This window comes from Physeter macrocephalus, chromosome 9 (genome assembly GCF_002837175.3).
Source record: "Physeter macrocephalus isolate SW-GA chromosome 9, ASM283717v5, whole genome shotgun sequence".
Classification (NCBI taxonomy): domain Eukaryota; kingdom Metazoa; phylum Chordata; class Mammalia; order Artiodactyla; family Physeteridae; genus Physeter; species Physeter macrocephalus.
The window spans coordinates 71533510-71557812 of record NC_041222.1 but is presented as its reverse complement, the minus strand read 5'-3'; positions in this window follow the sequence as shown (position 1 = coordinate 71557812).

Genomic DNA, 24303 nt, shown 5'->3' with positions numbered 1-24303 from the left:
TCCACATCAAAAAAGGCTAAAAAAAAAGCTGTATTTTGTTTGTTTGTTTTTAATATGCATTCCAAAATAGGACAATTCTTAAGATGACTTGCTCCATTGAATTCTGGCTCTGAAGTAGTAATTCATGTAATTACGCAGATCTCAATCAGTTTGTCATTCAGCTAAAGCAATTTTTATTTTTTTATTAAAAAAATTATTTTTTTATTTTATGACATGTCCATTTGTTTTTTACTAAATTTCAAAACTTCATATTTAGATTGTCAACTGCAGCAGGCTTTGTATACATTATAACCACTTATTTGCACTTGGTTTTTTTTTTTTTACAAATTTGTTGTCATATTGGGTGGTTTTTGGCCCAGTTTTCTAATTTACCATCATCTGACAACCACCAAATATTTCAGGAATTTATATATGGGCACTTTCAAGGACTTCAAAGGGTCTGAGATTTTACTTTACTTACAAGATAACATGTTACCTTGACAGTTTCATAAGATACTGACAAGAGACATGAGATTCCTGGGTCAGAGACAAAGATTTTTATTTCTCACTGCACAGCAAGCAGCATGAGCCTCATGTTCATGGTGGCTCTTCATGTCTCCTCAGTCCCATAGTGGAGACTCAGACGAAAGTATGTAGGTACTGTGCACACAATAGATTTGTGTCACAGCTAAAGAACCTAATGCAGCTGACAGACATTTGACAATAGACTTTGATAACCCTGCCTGATCTTTACTCTGGAGGGAAATATGAGCCTTTGGTCTGGAAAGTAACACTATTTCTATCATCCAGGTTTTCACTATTCAAAAGTTCTTGAAAAGACAATGTGAAATGGAAGTTGTCAGTGCCTCTGCTTGTAAGATGTGCATAAATGCAAGAAAACCATAGATAGTTGTGTCCCAATATGGAGAAGCTTAAATTAATAAAAGGTATCTTGTAACTGCTCATCAACAGTCATGCATCGTCTAGTATTTGCCCACTCTGATTAAATTTGCTTCAAAAAAGTAAATAGCTTATTCTTCATTTAATGCTTCTTTTAGGCCAGGTTTGAATGATTTGAAAACCAAGCCATTTCCGAAGTATTCAACCAAAAAAAGTAATATGTTACAACTTCAGTAATTGCTATAAAGAGGTTATTTTATTCATGCACACCCCTGTATAAAAAGCAAACAGGAGTTTCTCTGTATTTCAAAATTCATGTGTGTAGTTAATGCATCATTTAGTTCAGCTCTTCATCTGAAAGGTAATATTTGGATAAGGTCATATGTGAATCATTTTTGCTCTAATAGTCTTCTTCTTACATTTAGTTAGAGCACAAAATCAAATCTCTGTTTATTGAGGAAGTACATCCCTTATTTTTTCTATTTAACAATAAGCTGTAATTTTTAACTAATTAGATATTTGGGCAAGAAAGCCACTATTTTCCCTGTTTCTGTGCACCCATACTCTAACTTCATATTGATTTCATAATGGGGTGTATGTATGCCATGCAATTAGATGCTTTCAACAGAATTGTTTTCTACTTAAAGCTTGTGAGGTCAGCAATGTAACTGCTTTAATTTGGTTGACCAAATGAGCCAACTAACTGGACAATGATGAATGATGCATTATCTCATTATTGGATGAAATTACTTGAGGCTGAAAAAGTTGTAGCTTTTTGTTTTTGTTTTTTATCTATTTGTTTTGGGAGCACCTATAAAGCTCTTTTATATTGATGGGAGAAATTTGTTAGTATTCGCTGCTGGTCTGTAATAACATTTGTGATTCTTTTTTCAAGTTCTGAAAAAAATTTCTAGCTGGTTGTAATTAATAGTTCTCATTCCTTTATCAGCCTCCAATTCAACTAGAAATTAACATTCTGTGTTAACTGAACCATATGTCAATATGTTGCATGGACAACTGTATGTTTTTTTAAATGTGAAAGTGTTTCATTCTGGATGCTACTTTGTTCTGAAGGTAACTCAACAATGTTTACTCAGGTCCTTGTTTTTTGTGCAGCAATTTACAGATTGTGGAAAAATTTTATCACAAACATGTCCCCCTACATGTGTTACATATTAATATAGGTTATTTGGCTTTCATAAATTTAAATATCATGCAGAGGAAAAGAAATACTTTTAAATCCCCCAATTTCTTTGAAGGTTCAATTTATTTTTTAAATTATTGGGACTCAATCTGACACTATAACTTTGATCTAAAATTTGCTGGGTTACCCAGAAGCAGAAATGTTACAATGTTTATGTGTTTTACCACATAGATTTTTATCACTTTAATATGATAATGGGTCATTCTCCACTCAACCACTGACAAAGAATGACATTTTTACAATCTCCATTACCTCTGCAGTGCATTTAAATTTGATTTATAGTTAATGTTTTATGGCATGTTTGCCCTTAGGAGGCACTGAGCAATGAGATAAAGAATATTAATGTGATTAGCTTTCAGAATAAGTAAATATCTTGGTTGTCATAGTCTGGATATGCAATGCTGACAGCAACAACCAAAATATCAAGTTGCAAAGCAAGAGAAAACCATCATTTTGCTTATTCAGAAATGGAAAAAAATAGAGGCTAACACACAGAAACAGCTGGGAAAAGATGACTGAGTTATAAACAGCATTTTTTGAATTCTAATACCTTTTTCTTTCATTGTCTGCCTACTTTGTATTAATTTCCCTGTCTAATTACTTAGTGGATTTTTATACTTACATTGAAAGTGGCTGACTTAAAGGAGATCTATGTATTATTGTCTTACACTTGAATGAAATGGCCATGGCTTGGACTTTCTGTTTTTCCCAGTGGACTGTATATGAGCTCCATGTTTCCTGTAGTGAATTGTTAAGGGTTGTTTTTCATTCAGTCAACTTGACTAATAATCATTGGTTTCAATTTAACTGATGCATATGCTTAGGTATCTCATAGTTACTTGTGAACAATATTTAGAACTACTAGGAGAATAGAGTCTTTGCTTTCGGAGTGTGCATTATGTTACAGGGAGTAACACATCTGGTCAAGGGTGAATGACAAACAAAAGTGAAAACATAAAGTGGGTTACAGTAAAATAAGGAACAATTTATCATTGGTTTCCATTTTAGCACTGATTTCAACATCTGCTGTTATTTTGATCTCATATTCTATGATGAAAAGGTATACCGTATACCTGAATATCTTTTTGCTAATTTATTGTGAAGAGTCCCTGCTCCTTGAAAAATGTGATGTGGATTTAGCAAGATCATAGATATAGGTATATGTAGGTATATATCTGTATTTCTATATTGTATATTTCTATACACACACTACCACAGGTCTGTGGCAACATGCTGATATTTAGATAGGTAGATAGATAGATAGGTATAGATCTATACCTTTATCTATAGCTATCAAAATATATCTATATACAAATATATAGAAACAGAGAAAGAGAGAGCCAGACAGATAGATAGAAAAGGAGAGAGAGGTAGACCTAGATATACAGAGATATGTAGACATAGATCTATGTGGATATAAATATATGCTTTAATTTTATTATATTGTATCTATGTGATTATATAATTAGTTTTCCAAATAAGACTAACTCCATAAATATAAAAATATGTCTAATTTGCTCACTACTGCATCTAAGTACTTAGCATATTGCTTCCAATCTGTGAGTAGATGATGAACACCTGATACCTGGATGAATGAATGAATGAATAAATGTTTACATGTATGATCAATAGTATATGAAACGGCTTTAGGAAAGAAACAAAAACAGAGAACATTGTTTACTATACCTTTCAGTTCCTCTAAATGGAATCTTTCATTTAAAAAACCTATTTTAGAAATTAGAAATCAGTCTACATAAAATTTTGTTTCTCTTAAACAATGTGCATGTGTGTGAATAAGTGTATGCTAGTGTGTATGTATGTTTCTGTGTATGTATGTATATATATGTGTGTGTGTACCCATTGTATAGCCCTGAGGAAAATAATGTATATCTATGATCTATGCACACCACACACACACACACACACACACACACACACACACACACACATACATACATGTGTGTATATACATATAAATATTTTTCTTCAGTGAGACCATTTTAAATTTGAGATTCAAATATAAAAATACCACCAACCCTTATATTCTAAATCTGTACGAATGCCCCTCCTCCTGCCCCAATTCTGGCTCGTATTCTACCTTTACATGTCCTAGACACTTAAATTTATATTTTTCTATTTATATATATGAAGTTATTGAAATTGGCTTCAAATCATTTCTTGAAATTGGGTCTGGCATGCATAAAAGGATTAAATAATCAAGCACAACAAATAAATGCTCTCTTATTCCAGTTGCATTTAACCTACAGTAATATTGGAAATTACCAAGTAAAACATTATGAAATATAGGCTGTTTGACTGTTAGATTATCCCTTCTACTGTGAATCTCTTTAACTCCTATGGTCAATAATGCATAAAATAAAATAACTGGAAGTACTTCCATACCAACAATTTATATTGTTTTAATTTTAAAATTTCCTGGAGTTCCTATCTTTGGTTAAAACATAACCTACCCTCTCCTCTTTTAACTTTATTGAAGTGGCACCATGTAGAAAATGTGAGAAGTAAGAAAACCCTTTATCTTTGGGGTTTGCAGAGATTCGGTTTATGCCTGTTTTCTTCTAATCTTGTTAGTAAGTACTTTCTTTTATTTTCAAATGTGGTTTACATTGTGTGATAAATTATATGGTCACATTATTTATAACAAGTGCTAATTATTTTCTATCTCAATCTATCCCCCTTTCGTTTTTTTCTCGCTATTCCACCCAGCATTTGTTTAATTTTCATTTTGAGGGGAAAGGCAGTTATAGTACTGATTCACTGGTAATTCTTGAATAGTCAAGATGCACCATCTTGGAAGTATATCCTCCTAAAATAAAAATTTCCACCTGGTTCAAACTTCCAGCATAGTGGTACCTAGTATGCTAAACAATAATTAGCAAAACAAGGCGAAAATCTTCTTTCAAGACTATTTTTTTTCTTAAGCACAAAATAAGAACGTTCATACTTAATTAGGCAAGTAAACTTTTTTCCTAGGAGTGTAGATCTATGTCTACACTTCAGGGATTCTGAGGTTAGTATGTAGCCATTGATAGCTCTGACTTTTGCCAGGTCCAGGGAAATGTCTTGTTGTTATTATCAGAAAATAATATTACTGGGTTGGCCAAAAAGTTCCTTCCGGTTTTTCATAAGATGTTAAGAAAAACCTGAATGAACTTTTTGGCCAACCTCAATATAATTTGAACTAAAATTATTTAAAACAAATTTATGTAGGGTTCAAATTTAGACCTAACCATATGACTGTTTTGTCATATATAAACTTAACAATATTATTTGGTCAAAAAAAAAGTACCACAGGTTTGATAGCATTAAAAATTAAAAATTTAGACAAGTATAGAGAATTATTTAATGAATTACAGAGTATTGATTGCCCCAAATTAATGAATATTGATATTTTATTTTTTCAAATATTATTTAAATATATATTCTAAATATTGCAGACAAAGTCTAAATAACACCGTTTCCCTCCCTAAGTTTACTCCCCTCCTATCAACCCCAACATAACCCTCAGACATTGTAGGAATCTTGCAAGCCCAACTTTGTATATTTAATACATAAACATATATACATAAATAATAATAGTTACCATCTACTTTTCTTGCTACCTTTATTTATTTTAACATTTGATATTAAATAAACATTTAATATTTATTTTAATATTTTCAGGGTTCTATTTGACAATGTTCCCTTTTCCTCTTTTATTTCTTATACTGGTTTGGAAGTCATTTGACTTACTTCTCATTTACAAGTGTTTATGTTTATAATTTTTAACCTGTATATTTTAATCAAATTGCTCTCATCTTACTCAATTTATGTAAGGACCTTAGAATACTTTAAATCTGATCACCTTCCTTCACATCATTTTATTAGCAGTATATCTCAGACACTAGTCATACATTGTTACAGCCAATATTAATTTAGGGTCCCCAATATTTGCCAGTTTTATTATCCACCACTGGTTCTTGTAATGTCTTCTTCCTCACTTGTTTCTTTCCCTCTGTGAATATTTGTTATTAGCTCCTTTAGCAAGGATCTCTGAGTAGAAAACTGTTTTTGTTAGTGTAAAAATGTTTTTATTTTTTTCTTCAGTCTTGAATGACAATTGGTATAGAACTGTAGGTCTATAATTATTTCTCCCTTCAGCCTTTAGAAGAGATTATTCCAATTTCTAGGCACATGGAGTTTCAGTGCAGAAGTCTGCTGTGTTTGAAATGAGAGGGATTCTTATTCTTTTTGTCAGTTCAATCTGCCATATGAGTGGAATTGCTTATCAGTTCTTTAGTTTTCTAGGCACCTGATATACTTAATATATATATATATTTTGATCAAACGATTAACTCAGTCACTTGAGCAGTTTGGATGATTAGATTGAACACTGGCAGATGACAGTCATGGTACAGAAACATCTAATGTGAGATGTGACAAAAAAATAACAAATACATGCAACTAGTCAACATGAAAGTTGAATGTCTAAATAGCATGACATCTAATAGAATAACGTCTATTTACCATCTAAATAGCAATAGAAGAATAATACACAAAATCAAAAGTAGAACCTGACAACTTTTATCCCTCGCAGTCACCTGCATGCATGCAGAGACTTGTAAGAGGAAAGAAGGCAGTAGCTATAAGTAAAGCTGGCCTTTAAAGAATCAAGGTCTTCAATGCCCCCCCAAAACATGAAATCTACCCAATTATAGCACCTAAAGTTACTGAAAGAAACTAAAATTAGAGTTCCAGTAAACTTTGGATATAGGGAACTCAGAAGGGAGTTAAGGGATTAAAAGGAGGATTAAAGGGATTAACCCTCCTTTAAGGGATTAAAAGGAGATGTTTTATCTATAAAGTCACATATTCTTGATATGTTAACCAAATACCCTAGGTCCAGTGGTCAACTTAATGCAATGAACCATAACATTAATTGGTGGAAGGTATCCAAACATTGTCTATGGCAACATCAAGGGAACATAATAAAGTTAGTAATAGCTGTTACCTCCAGTAATGTTTTCTACTCAATTCCCTAACATTTACATTACACTGTAAAATCTTGTATCAATATATAGGCTCTCTGAGGGAAAGCGCTATGTTCAGTAGTCGTTGTATACTCAGTGTTTAGTACGAAGTACATAATTAATCTCTGTTTAAATTAATTGGACCCAGGTTTCTTATCTTCCATCCCCAGAACCTCAGTTGTTCTCTTGCAAGGAGGGAAAGCTGAATACCCAAGTAATACTAAGAATTTAGAGGAGTAGTAGAAAAATGTATCAATAATTATTAAGAACAAATGTTAGCTGTACATTGAAAGTGATAGATTATTTTTATTAAATAAATAAAAATAAAATAAACATGAGATTTAGAGTCTGCAGACATGGAAATAATTCTTGTCAAATCATTTTAAATTTCTGTGAGTTTTCTCATTATAAAAATAGAGTAATAATAATGTTTCCCCTGTGTAAATCTTAAAGTTATTATGAGAAATTACTTTGTAAATTATAATATTCTTGTTAAGTGTTAAGTTGGATATGTCTTACAGTTTGCCTGACAATGTTATTTACTCCAGGACCATTTGCATTTTAAAAGTAGTATATCTGTAGTGGGCACTGCTTAACTCAAAGCCACAAATCACTAGACACTTAGAGAAGGACATACATCTTTCTATGTATTTCCATATGGCCAATATTGCGGCCATAAAATGACATAATTAGTCATATTGTCACACTCTTGCTTGAAACCTGCTTAAAAATGATTCTACTTCCCCTAGGTGTAAGTCCTCTTGGAACTTTAAGGTGCTCTAAGGCAGTGGGTCTCAAGCATTTGGTTTACTAAATCAGTAAATCTGTTAAACCTCAGATTGCTGTCCTCTCCACCCTGCAGTTTTTGATTCCATAGCTCTGAGTAGGATCCAAATATTCCCATTTCCAACAGTTCCCAGGTAGATGCCGATGCTCCTGGTCAGGGAATTACACTTTGGGAATCACTGCTTTCAGGTCAGTATGATCACTTTGATAAATTAATAAGAGACAGTATTAATTGCCTGACAGTATTTTAAGAATTTTAATTATAATAGATCAGTGAACTTCATAAGAACTTTATGAAATAGGTATGTGATTTTCCTACATTTAAATAACTGACTTAATTTTAGCTAGCTAGTAAATACCGATGCTAAGAATGGAACCCAGCCAATCTGGCTCCAGAATCTATTCAGAGCACGGGACTCCATGTGCTTTATCATGACTTTGAGCTGCTTTTCATGCATCAGAAGAATTTATCTGAGTAAACCCCTCACTGAAGGTTTCTCCCATGTGCTATTTCTCTTCCCTCTGATATCTCTAGCTCAACTTTGCACCTGGTTTCAAATTACCCCTGGAATGAATCACTTCAAAGTTTTTATTGACCCTTCACTGCCTGCCTAGGGCAATGGATTTTAAGTCACATACTAAATCTGACTGTGATCAGAAAATTATTAATTCCCAAGCATGCTTCCAGCCTTCATTTCTGTCACATTCTATTTCAGTGGTTCCAAGTAATATTTCTGACCTCGTTTTCTGTCATTCAACTTGATGTCCTTATGCTTGTAATTTCAGGACTTTTTCTCCAAGATACCATGCTGGTTGAGGTACCTCTGCTTCCACTTTATCTAAGTGATGAACTGCCACTTTTCTCTATAGCTTTAAACCCTATGTCATCTCATCTCTAAAGCTTAAGCCTTCTCTCTCAGGCAGTTGTTCGTTACTGCTTCTTAATTCACACTGCAGATTCTAGAAGTCAAAGGCTAATGTCAGAGCAGTGTGGCAGAGAAGCATCAGAGAAAAGAGATTTGGTATCAAACTGCAAGAGTATAAAACAGACGTGATAGTGGGTCTCCAGGTCCCCTTGCCTTGAATCCTTGTTACTTTTTCCCTTTTAAAAAAATTTCTCTTCCCCACCCCCTTTATTTTTGAAATCCCCCCTCACTGCTTCTGAACTTTGATGAACCATAAGCCTTGTCAGAAACAAATAGATAGATAGATAGATAAACATTTTTTAAAAGCTCTTGAAAGGATTATTCTGTCAATTATCAGGATGGGACTGTGTCAGAGATACTAAGTAAGAGGCATGAAAAACTGGAAAAATACACAAATCTGCAAACATTTCAACCACAAGTTTCCTAGCAGTTAAAGATGAAAACTGCTACCTGAGCTATATCACCACAATAAGTACCCCTCTCTTCTCCTCATTCTGTAAAAATCCAACCCTGCTTCTACTCAGAGAGCATTATTTTCTGAATACATGCATGAGTTATGGATCATTCATCTCCGCCGCTGACGTAAATACTCCTGGTACATATACATATAATCATTTAATAAAAGGAAATGTTGAAACTACTAGTTATTATAGATGTATATTCCTGAAATAAACTTATGTAACATTTCTTGGGAAGAATTGAAAATGTCTTATTTAGTTTTCATCTCTTCCTTTCTATCTCTTTTAGTAGCAAAGGAAGCTTTCCAATATGCAGCACCAATCCTTCCTGTCCTGCCCAAACATGCATGGATTCTTCTCCATTGCCACTGATTAGAAATTAATCACATGCTGATTCCTAAACCCATCACTGCACAGGCAAACCCAGGGCCATGAAGAGGAGGACAGGATTGTCCAAACACAACTGGGAAGGAGGTAAATTTAAAAAGCAGGAGGAAGGATCATACTTGAGCCCATAACACTCATTCGTACTTCCCATTTTTTCCTGGACAGTCTCATCTCTCCCTGTGTCTTCAGTGACTGTGTATATGTACGCATTTGGATGATTTCAAAATCTACTTGTCGCGTAATCACAGCCCTCTTGGATTACAGATTTCAACTCCTGATTTGAACACCTTCATTTTTTTCCTGGAAACTAATTTTTTATTTTATTCATTTTCTTTTTTATATTCTTTTATTGCCATGATTTTCAGTTGTACAACACAATGATTCAGCATTTGTACACATTGTGAAACGATCACAGTAAATCTAGTTACCATCCAACACATGCTTAATTGACAGTGCAAACAAAGGCATTGAATTAACAAATATCAAACTTAGCATGTCCAAAACTGAACTTATATTTCTCTTTCAAATGTCATATCATCTACATATTCTACCTCATCTGTATATCTAGATTCTGTGCCCTTCACAGATTTCTACTATCTTATTTCAGCCCTTTATCATTTCTTTTTTTATATGTAAATTTATTTATTTTATTTATTTCTCTTTGGCTGATTGGGTCTTCGTTGCTGCGCACGGGCTTTCTCTAGTTGTGGCAAGTGGGGGCTTCTCTTGTTGTGGATCACGGGCTCTAGGTTCGCGGGCTTCAGTAGTTGTGGCACATGGGCTCAGTAGTTGTGGCTTGCGGGCTCTGGAGTGCAGGCTCAGTAGTGGCGCATGGTCTTAGTTGCTCCGCGGCATGTGAGGTCTTCTTGGACCAGGGATCGAACCTGTGTCCCCTGCATTGGCAGGCAGATTCTTAACCACTGCACCACTAGGGAAGTCCCTCAGACCTTTATCATTTCTAACACGGTATTTTACAGTAATTCTCCAATCAGTTTCTCTGCTTACATTTAAATATAATTTTAATTTTACCCTACTTCTCATTTACTATAGTTTCATGGCAACTCCCCCTCCCTCTATCCCATTTGGACATAGTCTGTGTTCTGGTCATATTTATCTATTTAGGATTCTCTGAGTGTCTTGTGCCCTTTGACGAATTATGCCCATTATGCAATGTTCCCACTGCTTGGCCTACTTTACATTCACATTCTGCTGGCAAGATTTCTAATTACCCTTCAGGAGTCAGCATTAACATCACCTTTCTCTGAAATCTTTCTTAGTACCCTTGGCAATAATAGTGTTTCCTTCCTCTGTATTCTCAGAGTAGTCTGTACATATATCTACCCTGGAAACTATCAAAACACGTCATAGTGGCTTGCTTATGCACCCTCTCCCAGTTTGACAGCTCTGCTGTTCTCTGAGATTCTGCCATGCATGGACTATATATTGTTCAACTTTTTCTCCCCGGGGATAAGCAGAGAGCTTCAGACAGAGTAAGCTCTAAATTAATGACTGAAATGTTTTATGAATGCATGAACACATGCCTGCTTTCCTGTCCCTAATATATTCCAGTGTAGACAAACAGTGAAGCTCTTGAAAATCTTCACAAATTTTTTAAATAAGAAGGCTTTCCTATGCTATGTTATGGTCAAATATTCCTTCTCTGAAGCAATAGTCCACTTTACATGCATAATAAACGATCATTTTTCAGACAGAATTCTATCAATATCAACTTTATCTACATTGATTTTTCAGTTTTTCAGACTTCTATTTTAATCTATTTCTAGAATAATATCCCAGATATATTTTATAACCTTTTGTTATACTAACAATTTCCATATCAAGTCGTGTTTTAAAATTACATTGTAAGAAATAAAATTTCCCTGGAGAAAAAATAGTTCCTTAGAGTTTGATGTATAAAACTATAGAACTATTTGCAAAGTTAGATTCCATCCCACTGCCAGGCAAAAAATAGTTCAGAGGGCACACAAGTGGCAACTGTTATCCTACCACAGATGTAACTGGGGATCTACTTAGACAAGACCCACTCTCCTGGGCACTAATGCCTGATTGTGCTTGAAATATCTGCTGTGGGAATTCTCTGATGATCCAGTGGTTAAAACTGGGCACTTTCCCTGCCATGGCCCGGGTTCAATCCCTGGTCGGGGAACTAAGATCCTGCAAACCACCCAGCCGACACCAAAAAAAGACAGGGAAACATCCAGCTATGGTCTGTTGCTGCTGCTCCTGAATGAGCTGTTTTGACAGGCAGACCCACCTCCTATGGTCATTGACCCTGCAGCTAGATAGCATTACATCCCCAGGTATCACTAACCTCATCCAGGAAGGTTCACCACTCCAGAGGTTAAAGGGAAGATTTCTAATTGCTTTGCAGAGCACTGGTGCATCTTACTAGGGACCATGTCTTCTTAGGCACCATCACAATGGCTAGCTGCCCTTGCTCTTTCTTTCTTCAATGCACCAAGACTCCTTCTGAAGACCAAGAGGTCTACCAAGAATCAGTACACCTGTTTCTAACTGCATGGTCCTGGGTATCTCAGTTTTTGGTGGACACAGACATCAGTACTGTTGTTTGCTGCCAGCTTTCACTAGGCATTCCACTGCTGTGCAGGACCTTCCTAGGTGCTAAGGAGATAATGTTCTCTGGGGTCATCGTTGTCCTGAAGTGGAGCTCTGCAGGGAAGCACTAAAAACCTAGCAACATTGGTCCAAACAGAGTTTTTATGTATTTATTCATATTTACTTCTATTTTTGGCTGTGTTGGGTCTCTGTTGCTGCATGTGGGCTTTCTCTAGTTGCAGCGAGCGGGGGCTACTCTTCGTTGCGGTGCGTGGGCTTCTCATTGTAGTGGCTTCTCTTGTTGCGGAGCACGGGCTGTAGGCGAGCGGGCTTCATTAGTTGCGGCACACCGGCTCAGTAGTTATAGCTCATGGGGTCTAGAGCACAGGCTCAGTACTTGTGGCACACGGGATTAGTTACTCCGCGGCATGTGGGATCTTCCCAGACCAGGGCTCGAAACCGTGTCTCCTGCATTGGCAGGCGGATTCTTAACCACTGCACCACCAGGGAAGCCCGCAAACAGAGTTTTATAGCATCCCTTATGCCCCATCGTCACACAGTTCTATGAACAACTCAGTATCTTCCCCTGCTTTCCCTTCATTGCTTCTTCCTCCTGTAACCTGTACTCAGACACGAGTTCTTACAGGACTGAGTCAAGAAACACATTTAATTATTAAACTCCCTGCCATGTTAAGACACACTCCATCTTCTATTGATCAGGACAGCATTTCCTAAATGTTGTCCTATGACATACTATCCATCAGATCAGTTAGTTGGGATATGGCATACTATAGCCTAATCATGGACATTCTTTATACAAACACACATGCATGTGCTTGTAAAAAACCTTTGTGAAATGCTGTGAGAGGAAATCAGAATGTCTTTGTTTCATCCATTACATTGCATAGTTATTTTATCCCAGGATGCTCTGTGTGTGTGTGTGTGTGTGTGTGTGTGTGTGTGTACCTAAGCGTACTGATAGAGTCAATGTCTGTGGAAACACGGCACTAGGGCTTTTCTATGGAGCCTCATTGTCTTCTGGGCAATTTACTAACACTAATCTCTCATAGGAATATAAGCAATCTCTCCTGGATAAAGACTTCTGAGAATTCCAACCCACAAAGCCGTTCACCAGTTATTGCCCAGACATGGTTAAAACTTAAACAAACTGATATTTTCTGTATGAAATTTTATACATATATACTCTCTATATATACATATACACACATATATATGTATGCATATGTATATATGTATACATATGTGTCTATATGTATTCATATGTATTTATTGCTATGCATATACTTATTTATATACACCAACACATATACTTATACACCCACACATGCAATGTATGTAAAAACACCTAGATAATGTCTGCTCTTTGGGGAACTACACAAAACAATAAAATTGATTTTTCTCTCTGCAGTTCACTATTGTTTTAATCCTAGATGAAGGATGCGGCAAAACAACCAAACAAACATGATTCTAATAGGATTTTTTTCCTCTTAAACTCACAGGGTTGACAGATTGCAACATCAGTCCATTTAATATCTCAGCTTTTGGTGTGTTCTTTCTTTTTCTCTGCCAACTGGGTATCACATCTTTGGTTAGGTTTTGCTTCCCGTCATCGAGGAAGAAGAATGGTCCCTTTGGTTCCATGCCAGCCTGGAAGGCCTGGAGTGCAGCCTTTCTACAGATGTCCATTTATAAGATGCATCTGTCCCCACATCTTGCTCTGCCAGCTGGCCTTGAGTAAGCTAGCTGGCAGTGTGCACAATCTCAGGCTGCTGGCCAGCAGGCTACAGCCTTAGTGCACTGGCTTCTAAGCCTTATGGCTCATATCCCTGAGGATATGAGGGGACTAGAGGAACTTGGGAAAGTTTTAGAAATATTGGCTCCAGAGAAGTCACCTCATGTTACAGGAATATCAAGAAATATTGCCACTTTGACCTGAATGTTGGCATAGGCACTGGGAACTATTTTTAAAAAGCAATCCAGACCAATTGTTATAAGGTAGTTGTGCATGTATCACAGCTTAGCTCAGACGGAATCCTGCCATGACTTTGAGGAAAACGTCAGATGCATGTGATATGGAAAGGAGGCAGAGACATAACAAGGTTCAAGTGTCAGGCAGACATAGACAGGTGGTGCTTCTCCGGAGAGATTTCAGGATAAGCATCACAGAATTGTTGGCTCAGCCTTCTTAAGTGTGAGCCCTGACTCATCTTCTGTTTTGCTGAAGAGCCAGAAACTACTGAACTGGAATAAATTCCAAGGTTACCTTGACCATCCCATTGGCAGAGGCAGTCTATAAACTACATCAGGCAGATGGACATTTATGTTACTACTTAGGCTTCCAAGTGGAATATGATCCTCTCCCTTTACCCTCTTATTTGCCAACGTTACCTAAAGATCATGTTCAAGAAACCTGTCTCTGTATTTCCTTGTCATATGCAGGTGATGATTCAATGAAATTTAGTTGAATTTTATTCCCTCACTTGGTTGGGATATGTAAAGGACTACCTACTGCATGCCAGCTGGTGGCAGAAGCTGAATGTAGAAGTTAAATACCGAATTTCAAGATCTAAGCCCTGTTCACACTCTAAATTTTCTGACCCATTATCAAGCATCACAGTAGTCTCATCTTAGTTTAGGATTAGCAAGTGTGCTTTATTATTTGAAGCATTAATAAGCATGATATGAAAATAGCAAATATTTTAAGCCAAACCATAGCTTGGGCACAGCAATATCTCTTTTTGACCCAGACACAGACGTCCTCTAATCCTCTGTCTTCTTTCATTTGGTGCACTGACTTCCCTAGGGCCACAAGGTGGCTTTCTGTTTTTTTGTTTTTTTGTGTTTTTTCCTCCCAGTTAGCGGGGATGCTTAATTTATCTTGCTGTGAATTTAGTTGCAGTTTAGTTTTCACTTGTCACCGAGATGAGGAAAGACAGATGGACCTACTATTATTAAGCATTGACAATAACTAATCATGTCTTTGGACAAGCTCCAGAGATAGACCTGGGGACATTGGAAGGCTGAGATTGCAGAAAATTGCATCTGAAAGAATTTTGAATATTGCCTTAAACTTTGAAGCAAAAGTTTGCTGCATTTCTTTAAGTGGCAGGAACTTGGACTCATTCTTCCACCTTTCTGGGTTTCTATGAGGATGACATGTGGAAAGTCTTTATAGAGCATTTTTGTACAGCAAACTCTGCTACATAAAACTGAGAGGTATCTTTTATTTTACATAAGAGGCCCCCATGAGGAAACTACCTTATCATTTAGTTACTGTTTTCAGTATAAGTGGGATCCCCAGCAGCATCAGATACCAAGAAGACGAAAGGAACATTGCAAAAACTCTGAAAATTAAATGGGTCATTGGAACCACAGCACACAAATTAGACCAAGACCTGTCTGCTATATTTAAACAGGGTGACTTCCTCTTAAAAGATTTAAACGGCAGCCAGAGTCTCCTCTAACATAATGGAAAAAAATGCCCAGTATACATAGAAAATCATCCATTATGCCAAGAACCAAGAAAATCACAGCTTGCATATAAGACAGTCATGCAAACACTAAGATGAATCATATGATGGAATTATCTGACAGAATTTTAAAGAAGACCTCATAGAAATTTTTCAGCACTCAATTACAAATTGCCTTGAAACACATGAGAAAAATAGAACATCTGATCAAAGAAATATAAAAGAAGCAAGTGGTAGATAAATTAGGAGTTTGGGATTGACATATACACACTAATATATGTGAAACAGATAAACAACAAGGACAGGGAACCATACTAAATATCTTGTAATAACCTGTAATGTCTATAAATAAATCAAGATCAAATACATGGCAGAGGGGAGAGTTAAAGTAAGAAGAAAGCAAAAAGAGAAACGGGGAAAAATTACCAAAGGAAACAAACAGAAGAAAAATAATAAAAGGGTAGACTTAAGCACAAACATATTAATAATTACCTTAAATGAAAATGGTCTAAATGCATCAATAAAAAGACAGAGATTGGCAAAGTGAATGAACTCATGTGAGCTCTAACTTAGTAATAGTAGACTTGGCAGGATTTAGAACTGATCCCGTTATGGACATCTGCTATTCCAATCTTTAGCTTTTTCTGTCCTGCATCTGAGTAGATAGCTGTCTCTTTGAATCTTGCCAAAGATGTCCCCTAAACACTTTTCAAAGACTAATTCCACTTTCCTAGACCTTATGGTTACTGTGAATAAAAGAAAGAGTGGGGAGATAGCCTCATCCACCAGAGGGCAGACAGCAGAAGAAGAACTACAATCCTGCAGCCTGTGGGAAAAAAAAAAAAAACAAAAAAACATTCACAGAAAGATAGACAAGATGAAAAGGCAGAGGGCTATGTACCAGATGAAGGAACAAGATAAAACCCCAGGAAAACAACTAAATGGAGTTGATATAGGCAACCTTCCAGAAAAAGAATTCAGAATAATGATAGTGAAGATGATACAGGACTTCGGAAAAAGAATGGAGGCAAAGATCAAGAGGAGGACACTACATAATGATCAAGGGATCAATCCAAGAAGAAGATATAACAATTATAAATATATATGCACACAAAATAGGAGCACCTCAATACATAAGGCAACTGCTAACAGCTATAAAAGAAGAAATCAACAGTAACACAATATTAGTGGGGGATTTTAACACCTCACTTACACCAATGGACAGATCATCCAAACAGAAAATTAATGAGGAAACACAAGCTTTAAATGACACAGTAGACCAGATAGATTTAATTGATATTTATAGGACATTCCATCTAAAAACAACAGATTACACTTTCTTCTCAAGTGCACACGGAATATTCTCCAGGATCGATCTCATCGTGGGTCACAAATCAAGCCTCAGTAAATTTAAGAAAATTGATATCATATCAAGCATCTTTTCTGACCACATCACTTTGAGGTTAGAAATCAATTGAAGGGAAAAAAAAATAAAAAACACAAACACATGGAGGCTAAATGATACATTACTAAATAACCAAGAGATCACTGAAAAAATCAAAGAGGAAATCAAAAAATACCTAGAGACAAATTACAATGAAAACACGCTGATCCAAAACCTATGGGAAGCAGCAAAAGCAGTTCTAAGAGGGAAGTTTATAGCAGTAAAAGCCTACCTCAAGAAACAAGAAGAATCTCAAATAAATAATCTAACCTTACACCTAAAGGAACTAGAGAAAGAAGAACAAACAAAACCCAAAGTTAGTAGAAGGAAAGAAATCATAAAGATCAGAGCAGAAATAAATGAAAAAAAAAAAGAAACAATGGGTTCTCTATATAGAGTGTCATGTCATCTGAAAACAGTGACAGTTTTACCTCTTCCAATCCAATTTGGATAATTTTATTTCTTTTTCTTCTCTGATTGCTGTGGCTAGGACATACAATATTATATCAAATAGAAGTGGTGAGAGTGTAATCCTCATTTTTGTTCCTAAATTTAGCAGGAAGGCTTTCATCTTTTCACCATTGAGTATTCTGTTGTCTGTGGGTTTGTCATAAATGACTTTTATTATGTTGAGATATATTCCCTCTATACCTCTTTGGTGAGAATTTTTATCATGAATGGATATTGAATTTTATCAAATGCTTTTTCTGTGTCTATTGAGATGATCATGTGGTTTTTGTCTTTTTTTTTGTTAATGTGGCCTATCACATTGATTTGCCTATGTTGAACCATCCTTGCAACACTGGAATGAAGCTTACTTGATCGTGATGTATGATCCTTTTTATGTATTGTTGGATTCCATTTGCTAATACTTTGTTGAGGATTTTTGCATCTATATTCATCAGACATATTGGCCTATAATTTGCTTTTTATGTGGTAACTTCATCTGGTTTTGATATCAAGGTGATGGTGACTTCATAGAAGGTATTTGCAAGTGTTCCCTCTTAAATCTTTTGGAATAATTTGAAAATAAGTATAAGCACAGGGAACAATATTCAATATTTTATAATAACCTATATTGAAAAATAATCTTAAAAAAGTGTGTGTGTTTGTGTGTGTGTGTGTATATATATATATATATATATATATATATATATATATGAAAAAAATTTCTAGAGAGGGAATAGGAAGCCTAGAAAAAGAGTTTTAGTATATAATCTACTAGATAAATGTTCTTTTCACAGCCTTGGTATCTAGATATAACCACTTTGCCTAGCTAGGGTGTTTGCTTCTGAAAAATAAATACCGCAGATGTCTGTATGGGATGGATATCAAGTGTCATCTCCCTTTTAGAGTGTGGCCCACTAATGATAGAAACAGATCTTGGGAGAATATTTCTTATTTTTATGCACCTGAAATAGAATCCAGGTCTATCATATATTGAAAGGCAGCATAGCTTTCCAGCTGGCTTCAAGGGAAATATGCAGAGTGACAGAAATGAAAATGTGTATATCCTGCTATATTACAGGCTGCATCAGTGGCATATGTTTGCATAAGTGATACATCAGTCCCCACTTTTCTCATGCAGATTCAATAAACAACAGTGTACATTGTGCTTAAAATACAAAGAGATAAGGTCTGGAAGACAAAGGTAAGGTGAGGAAAGAGACTAAAGAAGGCTAATGGGAAGGAGGTACTTTTCAGACAGGATTTATTTTAGCAAATTTATCCAGAAAGGAAATAATTTAGAGAAGAGCTCCAGAAAGCACAATTCACTTCAGCACCTAGAGTGGCAGACCTCACAACCTGGTGGTACAAAGATGAAGTTACAGTGGAGAAGGGGTGAGATATCCTAATCTCCTCCTGGGTCCTGATAAGATGACTTCTCTATCAGAGAAATGCCCTGGAGTGTGATCCAGCTAGTAACTATAACCAGTATCATGAAAAACAGTCAGATTCCTTTTGAGGTCTCCCTGGATTCAGAGTTATGAGGATACAGGAAGATTTCCTAGGGATTTCAAAAGCAATGAAACATGGAACAAGCACTAGACTTGACATAATAAAATATTAGTTCTAGGCAAAAAAAAAGAAAAGGAAAAAGAAACAATGGGGCTTTCTTAATTTTAGAAGATAGGTATTTAGTTACAATAAGCTACAGTGCAACAGAAAAGTATAATTCTGTAAATAAGGTATTCTTAATTGTTTTCTCTTGGCCTTCCCTGGTTATCCCACACCACAGAAAGTCAAGGACTTCCACAATTTTCAGACTGGACAGATTGAGATCAGAAATTTTATCCCTAAATAGTGGGCAATATGGAAAGCCTAGTCCTCTTAATTGGTTACCCTAAGTATGGCTGTATTTTATAGATTTTATTTTATCAGTTTTGCTTGAAAGAGACTACTATGGAAAAGTGATGCTATCACTTTTACAACAATTAAGAGATAATTATGAATCCTTTCTGGACGTTTAGAGCCTTCCTAGCCCTCTTTTACTACTCTGTTTTGTATAATTTCCCCATTCTTTTAAAGAAAGCTTAAATGGCGTATAGCAGGTGATATAGTACATCACTGGAATTCCACCATCAGTCCTGAGACACTGAGCTGCTAGAAATGTTGCTTTGACAGGCTTAGGCAAATTATTTTGAAACTGTCTAATTGAAAGACCACTTTCCAGTATACAAAGCCCCTAGAGAGCAGTCCATATCAACTGAGTGGCCACAGTGTGGAGTAAAAGGGCTAAGCCCCCTGCACTGAGGAGGGACAATTATGAACAAGATCAGGTGAGGTCTTTGTTAAATCTGCATCACAGTCCAGTACCTACCTTTGCCCTGTATCCCTTCTGTCCCTTCCTCATAGGCCTGAGGCACTGCTCAGTATACCTCCTGCCTGTGAATCTTCATCCTTTTCTCAGGGAACTGAGACATACAACAAGTGGTATCAGACAAGGTCTGGGTAAGCAAACTCTAAAATGGGATTTTGTGGATTTGTGTTGGATCACTTTCTAAATGAATGATAATGAGGACCATGTTATGGGTGAAACGTGCAGTCCTGAAAGCCTTTATGCTGTAACAATGCATTAAAAATAAATAAATAAATAAGGTAGTAGACTATGAAAGGATTCCAGTGCAAAGAATGTACTGACAGAATTTTTAAAGCTAAAGTAAAAAGTAGTAATTTTAAATACAGTGGAATTTAGTGGCACTTACTGTGTAGATTTAATACATCAAAGATAGGCAACAAAAAACTGAAGGTGATTAGCTACCAACCAAAAGTAAAGTGTTTGAACCAGGGCCCTTGAAATACCATGAGGCAACATCAAGAAGAAACTTTCAGCATATTCCATCTTAGATCCTGAAATTTGGTATTAAATTTATTATTTATTTTTTCTAATTAGATCCATTCAAGGGATATCACCAAGTTCACAATTTTAATTTTTTCCATTCAAAATTGTTTTGTAAAATAGCATAGACTCATTTGGAATTCCATATCCAAAAGTAAAATGGATGAATATTTTGTTACTTTATTATTAATGCAACTCAGTTTAATTGATGCCTAAAATGGTAAATCTTTACTTTTAAGTGTTTATTCATTCATGTTAATCATTAAAGTAAAAGAACACTTTCGGGGGCTTCCCTGGGGCTTCCCTGGGGGCGCAGTGGTTGAGAGTCCGCCTGCCGATGCAGGGGACACGGGTTCGTGCCCCGGTCCGGGAGGATCCCACATGCCGCGGAGCGGCTAGGCCCGTGAGCCATGGCCGCTGAGCCTGCGCGTCCGGAACCTGTGCTCCGCAACCGGAGAGGCCACAGCAGTGAGAGGCCCGCGTACCGCAAAAAGAAAAAAAAAAAAGAACACTTTCAGAAACAAAATATTCTATTGCTCAGAGAAGTTGCTCATAGTTTTTCATTGTTTCAATTGTTTTATTACCCTCTCAACACTTTTATCATGAGATGGAATAATATATTGAAAGCTCTTTTTGGGAAAAGGAAGAAAACTACTCAAATTGGATTTTAAAATGAGATAGTTTCAATTTACTTCAGATTTCCATCGAAAAGTAAATTGAGTTTGGTAAATATGAACCTTTTTAGAAGTTTTTCAAAGTGGACAATTACTGCTTAACCTACCAGAGGCAATTAGAATTAGCAAGCTGTGGCCTTATTTAATACCACATTCAGTCAAGGACTCAACAGCGTCTTAAACAATGCCCCTAACAAATCCTCATGTTGATTCTATGGAAAAGGTATGGTTGTAATTCCAATTCTTAGCTTTGAACATGAGGTCAATTCTTCTTTTCAAGGCATGTAAGGCAGTTGCTAATGGTGGAATAAAATAAAAATGAAGTAAAATTATTGTATCCATATATAATATTTCATCTCAGTTCGTAATGCCAGGTTCATCTCATATTCTTTCAACCTAGGTTTACTTTGTATGCAGATTAGTTAGGCCTAAGAAAAACTGAGCCATTCTTTTGAATGAAGCTAAACCTTTTATCATTGTTGTTTTGTTTTGAAAAAAAGTAATAATAATAAAGATTGAAAAAAAAAGTAAAATATTAACCTTTGGCTGTAGGATCTATATTCCTATTCTAATCCTACTGGATTATACCAGTTTCTTGTCCAAGTGGGACACGTCACAATATCACATTTCCTTAAATGTTTAAAGGAGAGATGAATATAATAAACGTCTAGTTAAGATTTGTTTGTTGTAAGATGTATTTCACAATACATTTTTGAATGGAAAATTTAAAATTGTGAACTCAGTGACATCCCTTGTATGGATCTACAAGGAGATGGATCTACAATTGTATGGATCTACAATTCAGATCTGCATGGAGCTTTGCTTCTCTACTGCAAAATTCCTTAAGAAAATTTTACTATTTGTCAGCCATGCAGACCAGAAATAAATACTTTTTGCAACCTAATTTAGTCTTCCCTCTGTTAGCACTATGCATAGTGACTGATAATTGTTGCTGAAATATTTAAATATACAGATAACTTAAGGGCTATTGAAAAACAGGTGTTATTTGAAAGGAAAATAAATATTTCATCTGCTTTCAAGGAATCAACAGCAGATTCCTTTCTAAAGTAGTGTATTTTGAACCCTAGCACAAGTTCTGAAACAATGGGTAAAAGGGAAAAAAAGGCCATGTTTATGTTAATATAAGAAAGAGTTCAAGAGCTTGGTAAGATTCAAGAAGGAATGTTCTATCCATGAAGGTTTTGGAGTCCTTACCATATTGAAGTCCTTAATAATTTTAGCTTAGGATGAAGATATATGTGTAGTCTAAGGGGCTTGAACATCTGTGGAACAAGTTCCTTACAAGTACTTAAATCACCGCTCATAATATTAATTTTGTAACCAGTCTGAAGTAACATATAAATCAGAGCTGGAGTTAGGGTAAGACAAAGATAGAACATGTTTATTATATGCATCACTGGTTTTAAATACACAATAAAATAGCTTATATTAACAGGCCTGTTGATTTGATTTCTGGAGAGGAAATTCTTGTGCTTTTATTGATTAAGTTTTATATATTGATCTGGATGTTGGGTAATAGTGTTCTTGTTCATTATAGAAGGCTTAATTTAATTACTCCAGGAAAGTCTAAATTCTGTTCTCCAAGTTTATTACCATTCTCAGTTACAGGCTCTGGACAGCTGCCAGAGTGACCTCCATACAACACAGAGCTAATCATGTCACTCCCTAGCTAAAAATCCTTCAAGAGCTCCTAGTTGCCTTCCAAGTAAAGTGCAGATTCCATTGCTTGGCCACAAGATAGTTCATGATCTAACTCTGATGCCTGCCCTTTACTAGCTTCACAACCACTAGGGGCATATTATGAAATCTACCATGCTGGTTATGTCATTTGCACTAATCATTTCTGTCTCTCCTGGACTATTCTTATCCCTACATCATCTTTGTTTCTACTCTGAAGTCTTGCCTTGACTCCCAGTCTCATTCTGATTCTGCCTTTGAATATTTGGAATTTATCAACATCTCTCTTGCATTTTGCACTGTTCTCTATTTTGTTTTATATTTCCCTCTTGACTTTTTTCATTGCTGACTACACCAGTATAACTCCTCAGCCTGGTTCTTGCCTTCAGACCCTACCCTTGACATTCACATAAAGGGAGCATTTTGATGCTATCTCTTTAGCCTCATCTTCCTGCTTCTACTTCAAGTTTCAAATGCACAGCAGAGCTTTCCAAATATAGAACAGATAAGTTATCAGGGATGTGAGAATCAGTTTCAGGTAGCAAACCTGAAATTGTCAGTTAATGACTAACACTTATGATATTGGGATTGGAAATTATTTGGTAGAGATTTCTACTGTTCAGTAGACACTTATGGCACCATCACCATTAGTAAAGTTACATCACCATTAGTAGAGTTCCATCAACCTTAACAAAGGAGGTTCCTTATTATGTCCTCTATCAAAGTTAGTATTCATAGATAAATCACTTAAGTGGGGAATTGGAGAATCCTGGACCCATGCAGGAAAAGTTGAGAGGATAGAATATATAAACATGACTGTAATTTATAGTAGCTTAAGTTGTATTGTAATAAAAGAAACAAAAAAACTCAGTGTCTTAAAATAATAAAGATTTCATCAAGCTACATATCTATTAAGATTTGGCCATGGCGTTGTTCCACATCTTCAATCTGGGACCTAAACTGAAGAGAGAAAATAGCAGCTCTTGAGAGTTGTACTGAGAGGTGAGACATGTCATTTCCCTTCGTATTCCATAGCTAAGGCAATTCATGTCAAGTCTTTTGTCCTTTCAGATAGAATCTAAAATTCTCTCCAAGGGAAGGAAGAGAGTAAGTATAAATGATAATACTATCTACCATGAAATTATAAAATAGAATTTTCAGGAAACAAACTAACCAAATACAACTCCTTTCATGAAGTTCAGAATGTGGTTTAATATTATTTCTTCATAATTTTGTTGGTTAAATATTTATGATTTTAAAGGAATTCAGAAAAAATGAAAGAAATCTTCTCTTCCTGTTCTGTACCCACAGAGTACAAACATTCCATATGACGCCAGGATTGTTGCTTAATGTTTGGTGTATTAGAGAAATTACTGATTGGCATTAGGCATAATGTATGCACATGACCT